This window comes from Lycium barbarum, chromosome 2 (genome assembly GCF_019175385.1).
Source record: "Lycium barbarum isolate Lr01 chromosome 2, ASM1917538v2, whole genome shotgun sequence".
In the NCBI taxonomy this organism is placed as follows: Eukaryota; Viridiplantae; Streptophyta; class Magnoliopsida; order Solanales; family Solanaceae; genus Lycium; species Lycium barbarum.
The window spans coordinates 27593958-27615003 of record NC_083338.1 but is presented as its reverse complement, the minus strand read 5'-3'; the positions used below and the strand labels follow the sequence as shown (position 1 = coordinate 27615003).

General features: G+C 40.7%; 1 long non-coding RNA gene across 1 annotated transcript; it reads left to right on the top strand.

Annotated features, from left to right (window-relative positions):
• Positions 1–12612: 12612 nt before the first annotated feature.
• On the top strand, positions 12613–15651 carry LOC132629435 (uncharacterized). Its single transcript, XR_009578231.1, has 3 exons — positions 12613–12983; positions 13905–13956; positions 15444–15651. It is a non-coding gene; the product is annotated as an uncharacterized LOC132629435 (long non-coding RNA).
• The last annotated feature ends 5395 nt before the right edge of the window (positions 15652–21046 follow it).

Sequence of the window (21046 nt, the reverse complement as noted above, 5' to 3'; positions counted from 1 at the left end):
TTTCCTTTAAGAATCTTTCCTTGTTCATATACATATACATATAAAATAGGACATCTCATATTGCCGAGGCGTCGGCAGCCGATCCATTTAACCATAAATATACACATCCCGCGTCCGGGATGATATCATATCATATAATGCCAACTGATCAGGTGGATATGCGTTCATAACGCTCTGCCCTTACCTCCATTTTCCTCGTATACACATGCATATATCATGTACATATATCAGCGTCTATAGCGCTCTAGCTCTTTTATCATATACATATACGTGTGTCGTGTAGGTACATCAGCGTCTATAGCGCTCTAGCTCTTTCGTCATGTGCATGTTTTAAAAAATTATATACACATATCTTACATACATTTACATGTCTTATATGCATTTACGTATCCTATATCTCATAGGCACGCAGGAAAGCCCAAAGAAGAATCATGTAGTCATCGGAGTGACGTAAGGTCGGTGACCTCCAATTATATTATAGAATACTCGTGATCGCTTTGTCTCACCTTGAAGGAACGAGTATTTTAAGGTGAGACTACCAACGGGGAATAATATTAAAGTAAACGTAGAATGAAATCGGGGCATCATAGATGACAGTTCATAGACTTTGAAATCTTTTAGAAAATAAAGTCATAGCTAGGAAATATAAATAAGATTCAAAAATTAGTTTATCATTTTCATGTTTACATAAGATACTTAGCTTAGTCATCTTAGTCATAGAGTCATTCCGGTAGTACGTATCATAGGCATATTCTCTTATCCAACATCATTGTTATCATTATCGTCATGGAAGTGCCCTCGTTAGAGGAGTTATAGTATTTATCATTTGGTATCGAAATCGGGATCAAAGGTTCCCTTTGGATTCACTTCAAGTAAGTCAAGCAAGACTGTAAGGAAAAATCTGAGAGTAGCGGGCCCACCTCGGGCCGGATGGGGTGACGTATATGATTTACATATATTACGTGTCATGTCATTACTTGTGAGGGTCCTAGGGTAATCGGGTCCCACTTATGCAAGTTCTAAGGGTTTAAGAGGTCTTTCCATCATTTGCACACTTTCTAGTTCAATTCTATTGAACAAAAAGTGGAAAACTTTAGGTGCGGATTCCGGGGGCTAGGGTTGTCCCCGAGGCTCGTACCCGACTTATTACATCTAAGACATGCCATAGAAAGAAGAGTGAAGCCTTACATACCTCTTTCCGCTCCTTTTGCTATTCCAAATTCACGTCGCAATTTCGTCAAAATCTGCAAATTGGTCATGTTTACCAAAACTCTTATTAGGGTACTTAGAGTTGAATTCTTAAGGAAACATTTGGCTACCGAAATTTCGGCAGCACTTCCCCTATAAATACTCCATCCCACCAAGTTCAACTTGGCTAATTTCAATCAACAACAATCCTGGGAATTCAAACCCGGCCAAATATCAACCACAATTCCAACAACAACAATACTAACAACTTCCATATTCAATCAACTTACTACTTCTTCCAAAAACTTTCTAACTTTAATGAAAACAATAACAACCTCATAATCTATATTCCAACAACATCATACTAAATAAAATTAACTCATTCTCTTCCATTTTTTCACCATAACCACACGGCCAACACCAACATACACACTACAACTTCTCAAAATTCATTCAACTTCCATTTTCCACATATCATTCACAACAATAACAACCAAACACTAATTAAAATAATTGAAGCATGACTCCTACACATATATACATACACACGGCCATGTACTATATTTATCTCCTTCATGAATTTCATCCATTTTAGCATAATACAACACATATAAACCATATATAACACATAAAACAAATCAAAACTCACCTTTCTTCTTCAACTTCTCACTTGACTACAACTTGACAATTTGTATGATTTTGAATTTTTCTTGCTCCAACAACAACTCCACCTTGTTAATCACCCTTTACTTGGTAGAAAATGATTTTGGAAGAATTTCTATCAATTTGTCCTTGGAAATTTGATCTTGGCCGAAATGGCCTTCAACTTTTCTCCTTCTCTTTCTTGTTCTTCAACTTCTTGAATATTCTAGAGGTTGTGTGATAAAGACGACTTAGTCATCTTATTTATTGACCAAATTTTATGTAATATGGGCTTGGGCCATAACCATGGCCGGTTGGGCCTTATTATTGTTTTTGATTTTTTTTGGGCCAACTCGGTTTGGTCCCGAGTTGGGCCTAGCCCACTGACCTTTCGACCTTAAAACGTTCATATCTCCTTGTACCGACGTCACCTGGGGACCCACGACCTATGGTTGGAAAGCTAATTCAATTATCTACAACTTCTAGTTCTTGGTACTTTTCCAAATTCCAAACTTATAATACCGTTTTTGCCCCTTGAAGTCAGATCACCCGAAAACGTTTCCTTAAAATATTCGTTTGGAGGACTTCCACTTTGATTTGGCCCAAGGGTCCTTCTTGAGTTGTGTTTAACTTCTCATATGTGATTAATATGAATTTTCAGATGTCCCAAAAAAATCTCGATGTGTGGGTCCCATCTCAGCAAATAATCTGACGTTCAAAAATACGGGATACAACATCTGCCTTGGTACAACGACTATATATGATCACCGAACAATCTCTATATACTTGTTTTGCTATAACAGAATCTCCTACTGGTGTAGCTACCTCAAATGGTTCTATCAATTCAGGTTTTATCCCAATTCTACTAGCAACAAATGGATAAATATACGATAATGTGGAGCCGGGGTCTATCAATGCATATACATCTTGGGAGAAAATCGATAGTATACCTGTAACCACATTTGGTGACGCCTCCTGATCCTGTCTGCTAGCCAAAGCATATATGCGGTTCGAAGGACCGCTAGAACTGGAAGCTCCACCACAACCCCTACCACGGCCTGATGGTGTATGAATACCCTGCCCCATAGGGCGTGTAGCCACAGAAGAAGATGAACCAGCAACTGACCCAGTAGGCTGAACTGCACCACCTGGACTACCCCCGAACGGACACTGGCTCATAACATGGCCTTGACGGCCGCAAGTAAAGCAAGCACCTGTAGCAAAATGACATTCCCCGAAATAGGGCCTACCACAACGAGAACACCGAGGCAAAGGTGGCCTCGACTGGCGCGAACCCCTGCTCATCTGTGAACCTGAGCCCCTGGAGCTCTGACCGGCCCCCGAATACCCTTTGCTATCAATCCTCCAATCTGTAAATTGTGGGGGTGCACTCCGGGCTGGGTGAGAGAGATATCTGCTATACTGCTGCTGAGGCTGCCAGCCCCGAAACTCACCCGAATAGCCGGCTGATCTAGACCTCTTGGGCTGGCCCCTGTCATAATCCCTATCGAGCTGACGCCCACGATGTCGATCCTACACCCCCTGTGCATACGCCTGTACCCGGGCAATGTCCATTCCTGGCTGAGAAGCCATTACCATACAACTGTCAACCAAATAACGATCTAACCCCATCACATACCGATGCGCCATATGAGCTACAATACGGGGTGCATATCTAGCCAATGAGTCAAACTCTAGACTGTACTCTCAAACACTCCTGCCCCTCTGCCTCAGCTGTAGGAATCTATCAACTCTGGCTCATCGCATCTCTGGAGGCAGAAAGTGGCCAAGGAAGGCCTCCACGAACTCGTCCCACACTGCTGGAGGAGCATCATCGCCCCTAGATAACTCCCACGACTCATACCAATTGACAGCCACATCCCGCAACCTATACGAAGCTAGCTCAACGGACTCAGTCTCAGAAGCCCTCATTATCCTCAACGTGCGCTGCATCTGCCGAATAAACTCCTGTGGATCATCCTCAGGCTTTGGCACGAAAAACTCTGGAGGATTACAACATAAGAAGTCATGAGCCCTCAAACTATCATGTCTATCCGCATAATCCACCCCAAATCTATGTCTGCGAGCCTGCCCTGCGGCTAATCTAGTCGGTAACTGGACTGCATCTCTCATAGCCCTATCCTCTGCCCCTGGCTGGGGAACTGGAGGCTCGGGTGCTGGAACCTCAGGAGCTGGCGGTGGAGCCGTCCCCTGATCTACAGCTGCTGCTGCTCTAGGCTCCTCTGGTAGTGGCGGTGTAGCGGAGCTCGCTGACTGAAGCATAATCTCAGGCACAGACTGGCATGGGCCCTAGTAATTCTCCGAGTCTGGCTGGTCTCCCTAGCTACTGACTTGCCCTTCTGGGTAGCTGTCGCCTTCTTTAGAGGCATCGCTGTAAACATAATAATCCGTTATGGAGGAATTATCCTGATAATACAGCTCTATCACACGATCTAGAGAAGATAACACCCTAAATTTCCTATAGCTTCCTGTTTATAGATGTGGTGCACAACACACCGATAAACAAGAATCTACTAGACACGATCTGTAGACACTCCGAGGATGAACCGCTCTGATACCACTTTTGTCACGACCCAACCCCGTAGGCCTTGACTAATGCCCGAGCTGGACACTCGTATACACCTGTTAACTATGATTATCCATAGCTAGCATAATAAAGAACTTATATATATAAAAAGACAAGAGGTCATCTTAAAACTGTCGCACATATGCATATTATAGCCACCTGTCCCCTAAGGGGTTACAACTTTCAACAGATAATATCGCACATAAGTCGACAAGGCTGTCATAATATAGGGGAACGAACCAGCTACACACGAGCCAACAATGCTACCATAATATACAGCTTCCAGAACACATATATATATATATACATATATATATATATACATATATATATATATATATAATATATATATATATATATATATATATATATATATATATATATATATATATATATCTACGCAAGCCGACAAGGTTGCCACTACACACGACATCCCAAAACATAAATATACGCAAGTCGACAAGGCTGCCACTACGAATGGGAACGTCCCAAAACATAAGTCATACAGACATGACTGAACAGTAGCTATATACAACCCACACATATGTCTACAGACCTCTAAGAATGACAGCAGTATCATATGACGGGACAGGGCCCGTCGTACCCTTGGATAAACACATATAAGCAACAAAAGGATCTGTACCAAAAGCTAGGCTCCGGGACAAGGGAGCACTCCAAGATAGCTGAATAGATATCCTAAGCTGGCGGATCACAAAACGAGCGTCTGTACCTGCGGGCATGAAACGCAACCCCCCCCCCCCCCGAAGAAAGGGGGTCAGTACGAGATATGTACTGAGTATACAAAGCATAGAATATCATAAGAAAGATCATAACTGAAATAGAGGTTCCAGGAGGTAAGTATGATAATCAAGAAGTCACTGTACCTGTGCCTTATGAAACATAATCATGCATATCATTATCATATACCATACCCGGCCCACTATGGGACTCGGTGGATAAAATCATGTCATCATGGCAGCATACTATCATATCATCATATAAATATACCGTACCCGACACTCTTGTGAGGGATTCGGTGAATAAAGTCGTGTACATGTATACCGTACCCGGCCCATCATGGGACTCGGTGCCATAATCATATATCACATCATCATATCATCATATACCGTACCCGACCCTTTAGTAAGGGACTCGGTGAATAATGCAGTGGCACTGTGCACGATAACATACCCGACCCGGGACTCGGTGAAAGATGTAACAACAGTATGCACGAGCAGAGTAATGAGTAACCATATACATATAAATCATCTTTTAACACTCAATAGATAAGTAGACTATTCAGCTCTCGAGTATCAGGATAATAGCCATATTAAGTTATCTCTAAATGTCATTAAGAACTATATTAAGGAAAGTCTCAGGGATCGTAGACATGTATCAAATCAATACGAGATAGCTTATGAAAGTCAAAGACACCACTCATCATAGAATTCTTTAAGAATAGGAACTTTTATACATCATATACTATCCAATCATATAAAAGACTCGAGGGCAATAGCTCGACTGTCCTGAGAATTCTAACATCAAGAAACGAATAAGAATCATAAATCATGCTCAGAACTAGTGAATAGAATTACCCCAAAGCTCATATCATATCTTATTTACATCTAGGACATGCCAAAAGAAAGAAGGGATAGGCTTTACATACCTTTAGCGTTTACTCGCAACACAACCCGTATACGCTGCCCAATAGTACTTTATCCTATATTAAGTGTTGCACCTCGGAAAATTCCCCGTTGGTACGCAAGTAAATGAACTAGTGATGAGTGCGAGGAGTGCGAGTGTATAATGTTTCATGAGCAATGTGCGTATATGGACGAGAATGATTAGAATGAAAAGTCGAGAAATGTGAAAAGTGGAAAGTTGGCAAAACTGCCCAGTGGTCGTAAAGTGCAAAATACGGACCGTAAAATGAAATACGGTCCGTAAACTGGCAGTCGTAATTTTCCATGCAAGGTTTCAACTTTCTGCCCAGCTGAGAGGTGGTAAAATACGACCTGGTGGACGGACCGTAAAGTGATTTACGGCCCGTAAACCGTGGTCGTAAATCACCATGCATGCAACCAAAGTTTCTGGTTCTGCATAAGGTTAAAGACGACCACGAGGGACGGTCCGTAAATTGGAATACGGACCGTAAACCTCCATGGACGACCACTGTACACCTCAACACATAATTTCAATTCATTAAATATGAGGACCAAGACTTGTTTTATTTCATTTCTACATTACACCACTTCTCTCTAGAATCATCTCTCTAAATTTATTTCATAAGTTTTCAAGGATTATAAGTCACCAACAACATAAAAAAGTGAATCAAGTGTAAGCAAGCCATTAAATACCATTCAAGTCAAGAAATGCAAATGGAGAAAAACTAGGGTTTTGCTCAAAGTGGAGTATTATTAACCAAAGCTTGTTCCGACAACTTCTAAGGTAAGATTCATGATTTTTACATGATGTTTAAGCTATTGAAGAGTTGGAATACATGGATTGTAGAAAATATGGTCAAGTAGGTCATGAATGATGAATAGTGACATTTTGTGGAATAGTTGGAATTGAATCATGAATGTTGTTGTGTTGTGATATGAATGCATTATAAATGGTAATAAGATCATGAACTAGACACTTCAGAGGAATAGGTGAAGCTGGATGTTATGACCATGAATATGGGTGAATTAGAGGCAAATTAAGGAATCTAAATAATGTGGATAACGTGAATGACTAATGGCCATTGTTATGATATTAATGAAGTTATAGACGCTAGCATTGGAAGGAAGCGTGCAAGTGTATAATAGTCCGACGAAAAGTATGTAAGGCTATCCCTTCTTTCATAAGGCATGGTTCCTTGGCCAAACTCTTAAATTCTCTATATGAGTATGTTGTATTCAAGTGATTGATACTCCGAGCTCATAAGCACACGACCCTCGATACGTGCTACGAATGTACTACGCACCCCATTAACGAGTAAGCATAAGATAGAGATGTAGCGAAAACAATGATGATAGTGATGACGATGATAATAATAATGATGCTAAAGGTGCCTACGGGCTATTATATTCACATGTGCCTATGAAGGGCTATAATGACACCCCGAGCTTATAATGCCGGGTAGAATATATGTATATGGATGTATATATATATGTATGTATATGATTACGTAACGCGCGCACACATCTGCAGATGGTACGGATAACCCTTAAGCCTTGGTAGGACCAGGTAGAAATAACATTGAGCCTTGGTTGGCCAAGTATGTATAAAACACCGAACCTTGTGGTCGGGTACGCTATGTATGTATATAAGTGTATGGCTATGTATATAATATGAATATGAATGTGAAAAGACTATGTATATGAATGCGAATAGGGGCATGTATACGAATACGAACACTATTATGAAATACGCATGAGAAATGGAAAGTTCCTATAAAAGGCAGGTAAGTGCCATGACGATGATACTATTGTCTTCCCTCCTATGCCACTTTATATATTGTCTATGATGCTTCTATATTGATGTTAATCATGCTTTACATACTCGGTACATTCTTCGTACTGACGTCCTTTTGTTTGTGGACGCTGCGTCATGCCCGCAGGTGCACAGGGAGACAGACTTGATCCATAGCTGCTTATTCAGAGATTACATAGCGGAGCTCTATTTCTTTCGGAGCCATAGCTTTTGGGACTTATTCTTTTGTGTATATAATTATGGGCATAGCGGGGTCCTGTCCCGCTCATGTGATGTGTTATACTCTTCCTAGAGGCTCGTAGTCATGTGTATGTGGTTAGACATGTCCGACCTTGTCGGCCTATGTTTTGTGTATCATTTTGTCGGCCACGTTGGCCCATGTACATTGATGTGGCATAGAGGCCTATGGTGATATAAATGTACTGTTGTCCAATTGGGACTCGTTGACGAATGAATGAAAATGTATGTATAATTATGTGGCTCACCTAGATGTAAGTATAAGAGTAAGCTAAGAGGGTGCTCGGGTGGGCTAGCACCGGGTGCTCGTCGCGGCCCCGAGTCGGGTCGTGACAAAAGTGGTATCAGAGCAGTTCAGTCCTAGGGTGTGTCTACGAGTCGTGTCTAGTAGAGTCTTGGTTATGGGTGTGTTGCGCGCCACACTTATAAACAAGAAGATGCGGACATTTTAGGAATAAATGACCTTCTTTCTTCATAAGAATCGTGCGATAGAGCTATGATGTAGGAAATTCTTGCTCCTTAATCGTGTGGTTTGTATTTCAGAGATGCCTAAAAAGGGAAAGGCTACGGCAGCCCAAAAGGGCAAAACGGTGGCAGAGAAGCGGGCTAAGAAAGCACCGCCACCGGTAGTATAGGAAAGTGAGTCCCAGAGTGCGGCTCAATCTCAGTCGTCCCAGACAGTGCCTATTACTGAGGAGCGTGAGGGAGCCTTAGCCCCAGCTTCAGCACCTCCAGCTCCTCCACCGAATGCTTCTGGCCAAGATGTGAAAGAGGCCATTAATTTGTTGACCCAGTTGGTTGCGGCCCAGGCTCAGAGGAAAGGTTCAGGGTATGGTGATAGGGCTGTTAGTGCAAGGGCCCGTGATTTCATTACTTTGAACCCCCCGGAATTCTTTGGGTCAAAGCCGGAGGAGGATCCCCAGGACTTTATCGATGGTATGCTAAGGACGCTCCGGTTGATACATGCTTCAGACACCGAGTCGGTAGAGCTAGCGTCATATAGATTGAGAGATGTCTCGATCCAGTGGTTGTTACACCTCGGAAAATTTTCCGTTGGTACGCAAGTAAATGAACTAATGATGTGTGCGAGAAGTGCGAGTGTATAATGTTTCATGGGAAATGTATGTAAAGGGATGTGGATGATTAGAATGAAAAGTCAAGAAATGTGAAAAATTGAAAGTTGGCAAAACTGCCCAGTGGTCGTATATTGCAAAATACGGACCGTAAGGTGGTATACGGTCCGTATACTGCCAGGTCGTAAACTGGCAAGCCAAACTTCAACTTTCTACCAGCCGAGGAAATGGTTAAATATGACCTGGTGGACGGACCGTAAAGTGATTTACGGCCCGTAAACCATGGTCGTAAACCACCATGAAGGCAGCCCAGCTTCTGGTTCTGGAAATGGCTAAATACTGTTATATCCCGTATTTCGTACGTTCGGATAATTCAAGAAAGTCATGGCAAGTTAAGGACAAGGTCATTATCAAGGATGATTTTAATGTACGAGTTGTTTGGAATATTATTCATGAACAGTGGTAGTATGAAAATGCTGGGAAAGGCCAAGGGTAAAAAGAAGAATTTGCAAAATGGCCAATGAAAATAATGTGTAAGGTTAGGGGCAAAATAGTAATATTGAGAAAAGTCGAGGGGCAAAATGGGAATCTTACAAGAGTTTCATGAAAATTCCAAAAAAACAAAAAAAAGAAGAAGGATGGCAAATAAGTCATCCTTGCTATAAATTGAAGAAATTTCTAGAAAAGAAGAAAGGAAAATAAAATAAGATAGGCATGTGCCATGCACATGACCTCTTAATAAATATGGCACATGGATGAAAATTCATCATATGCCTTGAGAAGGTTCATGAAGACTTGAGAGAAAAGGAAAGAACAAGGAGAAAACCAAAGGGGCCAATTTCGGCCATGGTCTCCAATTTTTGTCTCTTGAAAGTTTGTCCCAAAAATTATTTTCTTGTTGTATTCCTACCAATTCAAGGGTCCTCTACAACATGGTGGAGTTGTTTTGGAAGATGGAGGGCTTGTTTCATCAATTTGACACCTTAGCCAAGTGAAGAAGTTTGGAAGACAAGGTAAGAATTCAATCTTCTTTTATGTATTATGGATGCTTGTGGGTGTCGTGGTGTGTAGAAATGCATGGAAATCATGAAAATAATGTGTGTTGTAAGTAAGGCCTTGTGATGGTATTGGGCCGTGTGTATGTTGTGATGAAAGTCATGAATTAATGTCAATTAGCATGTTTTGAATATTGTAGTTTGAAGAAAAGAATGAAAATTCTCCTTAGGTGTGTGTGTTGGGTGTGGGCCGAATGGCCCCTCTTGGTGTGTTGAAAAATAAACAAATCGTCGTTAGCGTTTTAGTTGTCGTCGTTATGAATTCTGTGATGAGAAGTGCAAGTTTAGTGACTCAAAATAATGTTATGTTGGTTGTGGGGTGATTTGGAAATTTATTTGAATTTTATGTAATTCTTGTAATCAGGAGAATTGTATTGTTAATGTGTGGGGTAATGGTATAAGTTATGAATTTGGAAGATAAGAATGTGTTTGGTGTAGTTCTCGGATTTGGAGGCAATTTCGGGAGAGTTGGAGCCTTGTTTGAAATATTGTGTGAATTGAATTTGATATTGAGGTGTTGTTAGAATAATTGTTGGTATTGTTGATAAATTGGCCGGGTTGAATTCCCGGATTACTGTTGATGTTGATTTGGGCCGAGCCATATTCTCGGGATGGTGTATTTACAGGGGAAATGCTGCCGAAATTTCGGTAGAATATAGGTCAATCCATTTGAAAGATTAAGACAAGGATTGGTTAAGATTGAATTCCTAACGTTTTGTAATTTACATTTGGTAAACATGACCATTTGTAGGTTTTGGAGGAAACGGGATTCGAATTTGGAGAAGCTTAAGAAGCGGAAGAGGTATGTAAGGCTTACCCTTCCTTTCTTTTGGCATGTCCTAGTTGTAATAGGCTATGATACGAGTCTCGAGGGAAACTCTATTCCTAGAAATCCGAGCTTGATTTTGACCCCTATTCATTCAGTGAAATTGAACTAAGAACCTTATGCTTTGATGGGAACATAGTTTGAACGTTCGTAACTTCTACAAATGAAACCAGATTGCCCTGAAACCTTCATGGATGACTCTATAAGGCTAAATGTTCATAGTTTATATACGCCACCTCGACTTAATCCGAGGTGGGCCCATAATTCCCGAACCCTATTTGTATTGCTCTATTGGACTCATTTCCGCATAGTAATTAAGAGGAACTTGGGCTATTGTTCTGGATATGTTATGAACTGTATGTACTCTCTGATATAAGTATCTGGAAATTCTGATATGAGTATTCCGATATAGGCATTTGGATATAAGTATTTTGGGTATGAGAATCCCGACATAAGTATTCTGATATAACTACTCTGATATAAGTATTTTGATATAAGTAATTTGACCTAAGCATTCTGACATAAGTATTCTGATATGAGTACTCCGACATAAGTATTTTAATATAAGCATTCGGATATGGGTAATCTGTTATGAATATTCTGATAGCACGTTCGATTATTCTATTGAGTCTGATTATATGTGCATTTGGTTTCTCACTACTCTGCTCGTGCATGGGTCATGATCTCTTTCACCGGGTCCCGGGCCGGTTTATATCGTGCGGATGGGCCGCCGAGTCCCTTGTCGGGGGGGGGGGGGGGGGGGCGGGTCCCATGTATGAATTCCGAAGTATGATGTGTCCGGTTCCGGGGTACTGTGGTATATGTCCGTCCCCGGTTACCGTGTATATGTTACGAAGCATGATGTGTCCGGTTTCCCGGCGTGTGATCTGTCCCCGGGGTTACCGTGGTTATGATATGATGTGTTATGTGACGGAGATGTTCGAAGATATGAAATCTTCTGAAATGTGATATGTTGTGGCGCCAAAGGCAGGACTGGCGACCACGTTCCTGTGCCCTATTATGATTTTGTCTGTCTGATTGGATTATGATATGATTTTGCATGTCCGTCTGGATTATGATTTTGCCCGTCCGTCCGTATGGATCATGATTCTGTCCGGTACATTTTGTGCCCCAGATCTGTACGATGATTCTGCCAGCCAAACTCTGTATGTCCGTTTCGGATTTGGGTTCGATTCTGTTCGTTATATTTCTGTACTTCTGGTTCGGATTATGATTATACTTGTGACATTTTCGCTTTACATACTCGGTACATTTTCCGTACTGACCCCCTGTTCTTTGGGGGCTGCGTTTCTGTTATATCCCGTGTTTTTACACGCTTGGAAAAAAATTTGAGATATCTTTGATTTGTGAGAAATAAGGTCAAAATTTAATTTTTACTTTTCATAGGAGTTGTGCATGAAAGAATGTTGATGCGAAAGTGTCGAACAAGACTAAGGGCAAATTTGAGATTTTGGAAATTAGTTTCGGGAATTACAAAACGAGATTTTTAACGAATTAGGCTCAACAAAAATTTGAGAAAAATTGAGGCCCAAGACCACAAGGTGGCCGGCCATGGTCCAAAAATTACCAAGCCCATGAGTTAATTAATTAGTCATGTGCATGGTCATGTGACAAGTCTAGATAAGAAGACCAAGTCTTCATCTTTGTTCAATTAGAAGCTTCAAGAAAGACAAGAGAAATTGAGAGCCAAAAATAAGAGCCTATTCGGCTTGGCCATAGAAATTTCACCCTTGGAAATCTTGCTCCTAAAATTTTTCTCTTGGTGGATTTATACTAAGTTGAGGTCCCTCTACAACTTGGTGAAATTGGTTTGGAAGAAAGAGCATTTAATTCCTCAATTTAAACATATATTCAAGTGAAGAAGGTTGGAGGAAAAGGTAAGAATTTATTCCATATTGTTATGTTATAAAGGTTTGTTTGTGTTGTAGTATATAGAAATGAGTTGAAAGTATGGAAAAATTGAAGTTTGCAAAGTGGGTATGAAATATGGTGCATGGCCGAATATATATATATATATACATTGTATGCTTATGGTGGATTGAAATTATGTTGTATTCTAGTTGTGTGTAGGATGGAATTCATATTGAAAATGAAAGTGGGAGGAAATTGGTTGAAGTTTTAAATGTATAGGTTGGCCGTGTGATATAGAAAATGGAATGGGAATGAATTAAATTTTGATTAATATGTTAGTTGTGTTGTTGTAATCCTTGCAATGCAAATGAAGGGCTAATGAATTTAATTGGCATTGAAATTACTTGTATGTGATTATGAGAAATTATGCGGATTTCATATGATTTTCGTGTAAGTGTGAAAGTAAGATGCTAGAATGCAAACTAATGCTGTTGTAAGGAATTTGGAAGGAAGACAATGTGATTCGGGAAGTTTTGTTGAATTTGTAGAAGTTTTGGATGAAATAGGATTTTGGTGGAAAATAGTATATCTTGTATATCGTGTGTATAACTTGGGGAAACGGTACAAAATGTTTCTAAAACTATATTGTGATGATTGTGATTGATAATGAATGTGAAGTTATTGATGTTAGTTGAAGATTTAGGTTGGAGCGAAGGTTATGTCGTTTTGTTAAAATGATGGCTAGTTGAAGGATATTATGTCTCTAATGTTTGTTGTTGAAGTTGATGTTGTTGTTTGGGTTGTTGTTGATGATTTCGAGCCGAGTTGAATTCTCGGGGGTGCTATATATATAGGGGAAATGCTGCCGAAATTTCGGTAGACAAAAATGAAGTTAAGCGAATTCTTAAACTTTGAAACCTCTAATTGGTAACTTTGACCATTTGCAGATTTTGGACGAAACGGGACTTAAGTTTTGGGCAAGCGTAAGTCGTATAAAAGGTATGTAAGGCTACCTATTTCTTGCTTTGGCATGTCTTAGTATGCTAGGTCGATATCGGAACCCCGGGAGGAATTCTGCTCGTCGAAATCCGAATTAGAAAACGGCTACTATTCATTCAATTCAATTGAAGCCTAATGATCCTATTTTGGCTAGAAAGTAACCAAATGTCCGAAACTTGTGCGAACGTATTCGGATTACTCCGAAACCTTTATGTATGACCATATAGACCTCAAATGTCCGTAAATCATGTCCGCCACCTCGACTTGACCCGAGGTGGGCCCGCTAAGTCTGAAACCCCTCTGTCAGCCCTATAAGGTTTATTTTGACATAATGTTGGGAAAAGGCTTTCACTTATGAATTTGACCTCTATAAAATAATGTTTGGGTCGCCACGATATTTTAAACTATATTTTAAACCACAACGACCATTTTAGAAATATTTTGTGAAATGAACCCGGTTTGGTTAATTATCAGAATTACTTCGACCACTGGGTCAACTTATGATTTTATTAACTTTATAAAAGTATTTCGACATTTTAAATTACAGTTTTGAAATATAAACATAACCTTGGGAGAACTTTCGTGAAGCAAATCCCGTAATGACCACTTGCTCAGTTTAGTTAGACTAACGGGCCGACGTATAACCATATTGGGCCCTATAGCTATTCCGATCCTTAAAAATTGAATTAGCCGTCCATGATTCAATTCGTGCCCATTATTTTGATACCGTTCATAGGTCCTCGGGCCGGTTATCGATCACGCGAATTATGACAAGTCGACCATATGCTCTTTTTGCTGACGTGAGTATCCGAGTATAAGCATTTCGATACAAGCGCCCCGCTAGGGCGATTCTGATATAAGTATTCAGATATGACTATTTTGATCGAATCATCCGTTATGAATATTCCGATAGTATGTTCACTCACTCTCGCAAGTCTTATGAAACGCTTGGATATGTAAAATGACTCCACACGTTCTGTTTTGATACGTCCGTAACGATTTTGTGGTCAATGTGTCCGTGAATATCACGTATCAATTCTGATCATTCTGAAATACGTCTGAAATCCTCAAATGTCAATATGTGCTCACATCTATCGAGTCTGAAAGTGTGTGTATCTGATCTCTCACTAATCCGCTTATGTAAGCTATGTTGTCGTGCGCTACCTTCCTATGTTGCCTATGATGTTCTGAAATAAAACCGTGAGGGGTGGTCTGGGCTGAGCTCGATCCCCAAAGCGGATAGTATCTGCACTGTGTGATTCGATACCAGGCAGACGCGTTGGGAGTGTACTGGGCGGAGCTCGAGCTCCCGAGACTGATCCGTGACCCGTGTACTGGGTAGAGCTCGAGCGGGAAAAACGACAGTTTCTGCATGGGATGACCACTGTACTGGGCCGAGCTTGAGGTGGCATACCCTTTGTAGACGCGTACTTTGATATGATATGATTTGCTATGATCTGATACGATATTCACGGACATGCCCACAGGTACCGAAGCTTACAGTGGTGATCCGCCAGCCTAGGGTACACAGTCTACTATTTGGAGAGCTCCTTTGATCCGGAGCCCATACTTTTGGTACAGAACTGTTGTTGCTTATGATTTCGTTTGGGTACGGCGGGGCCCTGTCCCGTCATATGATTCTGTTGTCTGTATAGAGGGCTGTAGTCATGCTTGTGGGTCATGGGTCGTGTTTGGTCAGCGATGTTTGTTTGATTTGTGCCAGTCTGTTCCTTCGCTACGTTAATATGGTTGACCTATGTTTTATGACATAAATAATGGTTTAAACGATATGCTTATAATTTAGGACGTACAAGTAAGATTTGGTCGGTAAGTACGTATGAGTGTCCACGTCGGACACTAGTCGCGGCCTACGGGGTTGGGTCGTGACAGTTTCATGCCGCGCAGGTACTCCCAGATGAGCTGAAGTTATTACAGGAAATGATCCAGCGGAGTTGGTAAGATCCAATTGCTCCTGGAGTGCTGTCGAGTCAGAGTTGGTATGTCATGGTTCTGGACTTATGTTAGAGACTTTGTAGACAGTGTCGTGGGTGTTGGTTGTCAGTCTGTAAGCGGCTCCGTCAGCCGATTTGTCAGTCTGTGATATATTGTACTGAATTCTGTATGATTGTGGATCCGTTCGGCTTCAAAGAATACTTTCTGAAAAAAAAAAATTACTATGCATTTTACTTTTTTCGATTTAAGAAGTTTGATGTGATTTTCTGTGCAGAAGAAGTCTGAGGGTTCGCTCGACCCTAAATAAGGGTCAGGTGCCCGTCACACCTTAGTAAGGTCTGGGTGTGACAGAGTGGTATCAGAGCAGGTCTGTCCTAGGGGTTGTCTGCAAAGTCGTGTCCGGTAGAGTCCTGTTTATGGTGTGTAGCGCGCCACATTTATAAACAGGAGGCTACGGGGCATCTAGGGATTGTTAACCTTCTTTCTGTCATAGATCGTGCGATAGAGCCAAGTCATAGGAGAATGAAACTCCATATGTAAGCCTTACATACGACGGAAGGGAGCAAGTAACGATATGGAAAGGTTACAAGGGCAAGTCTGAAAATATTTGTTCTGTTACCTGAAACCGAAAGCTTTGTACGGCTGTGATTTGGTCTGATGTGATATGATACGAGATGATACGATACATGGAGGCCCCGGTTGGCTGGAGTATGGCATATACATGTATAATTTGTGAGATATTGTTGGTATTTGTTGTGTATAGACTCTGAGCAGTAAAGATGGAAAAAGGGTAAAATGGTAATTTTGAAAGAAAGGACATGTTACGAACACGCCTCGGAATCTGTTAAACTTTGACTGGCTACAGATTATGTAGTAAAGGTCATACGCGGTAGTGGACGTGACTATATCAGCATTAAGGCACTGAATTCCACCAAAGTTTCGAGATTAAGCGTGCTCAGGTGGGAGCAATTTCAGGATGGGTGACCCCCCTGGGAAGTATGCAAGAATTTTATATATTCCGATATAAGAGACAAATGGAAAGTTAAAATAACCCGAGTGGGATTAGAATATACGAGATGGTTGGAGATCATGAAAGGCCACACAGCACGCAATCAGATAGATTAGAGAAGAAACGGAAAGAACGCTACGGCTTTGGAATTAGAATAGGCTTGAACAACGTTTGGAGGTAATGTGTGGCCTAGTTGAAAATAATTATGTATGCACATATGAATGCGTATGATGCCTTATTTGTGATTGCACTAGTGAATACGTGTGTCCCCGCGACCGGCGCTAGAATGCGAAAGGCACCAATTGAATAAGGGTACCGAGCTCCAAGTAACAATAACAAAGGTAAATGGTACAAATGTTATAAGGTAGGCTTTTGTCATTCCTTCTATCTATTAAGCTTGGAAAGTTCCGGTATAATGATATTGGAAAGGAAAGAGAGTAAGTGAAGCAAAAGCAAAAAGGTCAAACATTAGGAGGAAGCGAAAGGTAGGAAATATGACCGAGTCGAACCTCCGGAAGAGGATGAAGTATGGTTATATGAAATGAGAGAAAAGTGAGTGAGGGTTGAAAATTGACTTAAACAGGCGAAACCAAAGGAATCGCGACTACGACAAGGAATGTTGTCAAGGAATAGACAAACCCTGATTACATTATAAGTTAGTCTAGTGTGACGATATCTGGAAAAGAAAACGAGTATGGATATTAGAAAAGATGAAGGACAAGAAATGTGAATAACCAGGATCTTCGAGAGAACCAACAAACGATACATAAAACTATTTGTGTAGCAATTTGACGAACGAATTTATGAATGAGCGAACAGGTTTTGATGAAATAGTTCATGGTACAATGATCAGGGTGAGTAATGAAATGTCGACAAGGAAATTTTCGTAAATCACGGAAGCCTTAGTAGAAGTGGTCTGATTCTAATCAAAACTCTGTCTATTATACTTCTGCGCCTCTGATTTTGATGAGACTCTGTTTATTATGCCCCTGTACTTCTGAACCTGATTACGTTTCTATCTGATATGCATCTATATGTCCGACTCTTATCACAAATCTGTCCGATACATCTTTGTACGTCTGACTCCGATCACGGATCTGTCTGACATACTCTTATACGTCTGACTTTGACTACGAATCTGTCCGCCATAGTTCAGTACATTTGACTCCGACTATGAATCTGTCTGATATGCTTCTATGCATCCGACCCCAGTTATGAATCTGTGTGATATGACGTGGTATTACGACGACGTTGTAAGTACCGAGGAGTGTGACAAGAGGCAAAAGACGTTGATGGCAATTATAACGTTGAAAGGGAGTTTGAAGGGAAGAAAGGAACCTCGTCGAAGGGTTATGAGACCCTATAAGGAGCCCCTAAAGGGGGGGGGGGGGAGACCATATTATGTTAGACCAAAAGGGATTACCATATTCTTAAGTACCAGAAGGGAAACCTATGACATAAACCGAGGATTTGCGTAGAGGTCATGGGAATGAGGTGAAGGATAAGGTATGGGCACAAAGAAAAGAGTGACCACAAACGGGACCCCCGAAGTGCTACAAGACCTCATGAGATTAGTTGAACATTCGAGGACGAATGTTTTAAAGGGGGGGATAATGTTATATCCCGTATTTCGTACGTTCGGATAATTCGAGAAAGTCGTGGCAAGTTAAGGACAAGGTCATTGTCAAGGATGATTTTAATGTACGAGTTGTTTGGAATATTATTCATGAACAGTGGTAGTATGAAAATGCTGGGAAAGGCCAAGGGTAAAAAGAGGAATTTGCAAAATGGCCAATGAAAATAATGTGGAAGGTTAGGGGCAAAATAGTAATATTGAGAAAAGTCTAGGGGCAAAATGGGAATCTTACAAGAGTTTCATGAAAATTCCAAAAAAACAAAAAAAGAAGAAGGATGGCAAATAAGTCATCCTTGCTATAAATTGAAGAAATTTCTAGAAAAGAAGAAAGGAAAATAAAATAAGATAGGCATGTGCCATGCACATGACCTCTTAATAAATATGGCACATGGATGAAAATTCATCATATGCCTTGAGAAGGTTCATGAAGACTTGAGAGAAAAGGAAAGAACAAGGAGAAAACCAAAGGGGCCAATTTCGGCCATGGTCTCCAATTTTTGTCTCTTGAAAGTTTGTCCCAAAAATTATTTTCTTGTTGTATTCCTACCAATTCAAGGGTCCTCTACAACATGGTGGAGTTGTTTTGGAAGATGGAGGGCTTGTTTCATCAATTTGACACCTTAGCCAAGTGAAGAAGTTTGGAAGAAAAGATAAGAATTCAATCTTCTTTTATGTATTATGGATGCTTGTGGGTGTCGTGGTGTGTAGAAATGCATGGAAATCATGAAAATAATGTGTGTTGTAAGTAAGGCCGTGTGATGGTATTGGGCCGTGTGTATGTTGTGATGAAAGTCATGAATTAATGTCAATTAGCATGTTTTGAATATTGTAGTTTGAAGAAAAGAATGAAAATTCTCCTTAGGTGTGTGTGTTGGGTGTGGGCCGAATGGCCCCTCTTGGTGTGTTGAAAAATAAACAAATCGTCGTTAGCGTTTTAGTTGCCGTCGTTATGAATTCTGTGATGAGAAGTACAAGTTTAGTGACTCAAAATAATGTTATGTTGGTTGTGGGGTGATTTGGAAATTTATTTGAATTTTATGTAATTCTTGTAATTAGGAGAATTGTATTGTTAATGTGTGGGGTAATGGTATAAGTGATGAATTTGGAAGAGAAGAATGTGTTTGGTGTAGTTCTCGGATTTGGAGGCAATTTCGGGAGAGTTGGAGCCTTGTTTGAGTTGTTTGAAATATTGTGTGAATTGAATTTGATATTGAGGTGTTGTTAGAATAATTGTTGGTATTGTTGATAAATTGGCCAGGTTGAATTCCCGGATTACTGTTGATGTTGATTTGGGCCAAGCCATATTCTCGGGATGGTGTATTTACAGGGGAAATGCTGCCGAAATTTCGGTAGAATATAGGTCAATCCATTTGAAAGATTAAGACAAGGATTGGTTAAGATTGAATTCCTAACGTTTTGTAATTTACATTTGGTAAACATGACCATTTGTAGGTTTTGGAGGAAACGGGATTCGAATTTGGAGAAGCTTAAGAAGCGGAAAAGGTATGTAAGGCTTACCCTTCCTTTCTTTTGGCATGTCCTAGTTGTAATAGGCTATGATACGAGTCTCGAGGGAAACTCTATTCCTAGAAATCCGAGCTTGATTTTGACCCCTATTCATTCAGTGAAATTGAACTAAGAACCTTATGCTTTGATGGGAACATAGTTTGAACGTTCGTAACTTCTACAAATGAAACCAGATTGCCCTGAAACCTTCATGGAAGACTCTATAAGGCTAAATGTTCATAGTTTATATACGCCACCTCGACTTAATCCGAGGTGGGCCCATAATTCCCGAACCCTATTTGTATTGCTCTATTGGACTCATTTCCGTATAGTAATTAAGAGGAACTTGGGCTATTGTTCTGGATATGTTATGAACTGTATGTACTCTCTGATATAAGTATCTGGAAATTATGATATGAGTATTCCGATATAGGCATTTGGATATAAATACTTTGGCTATGAGAATCCCGACATAAGTATTCTGATATAACTACTCTGATATAAGTATTTTGATATAAGTAATTTGACCTAAGCATTCTGACATAAGTATTCTGATATGAGTACTCCGACATAAGTATTTTAATATAAGCATTCGGATATGGGTAATCTGTTATGAATATTCTGATAGCACGTTCGATTATTCTATTGAGTCTGATTATATGTGCATTTGGTTTCTCACTACTCTGCTCGTGCATGCGTCATGATCTCTTTCACCGGGTCCCGAGCCGGTTTATATCGTGCGGATGGGCCGCCGAGTCCCTTGTCGGGGGGGGGGGGGGGGGGGGCGGGTCCCATGTATGAATTCCGAAGTATGATGTGTCCGGTTCCGGGGTACTGTGGTATATGTCCGTCCCCGGTTACCGTGTATATGTTACGAAGCATGATGTGTCCGGTTTCCCGGCGTGTGATCTGTCCCCGGGGTTACCGTGGTTATGATATGATGTGTTATGTGACGGAGATGTTCGAAGATATGAAATCTTCTGAAA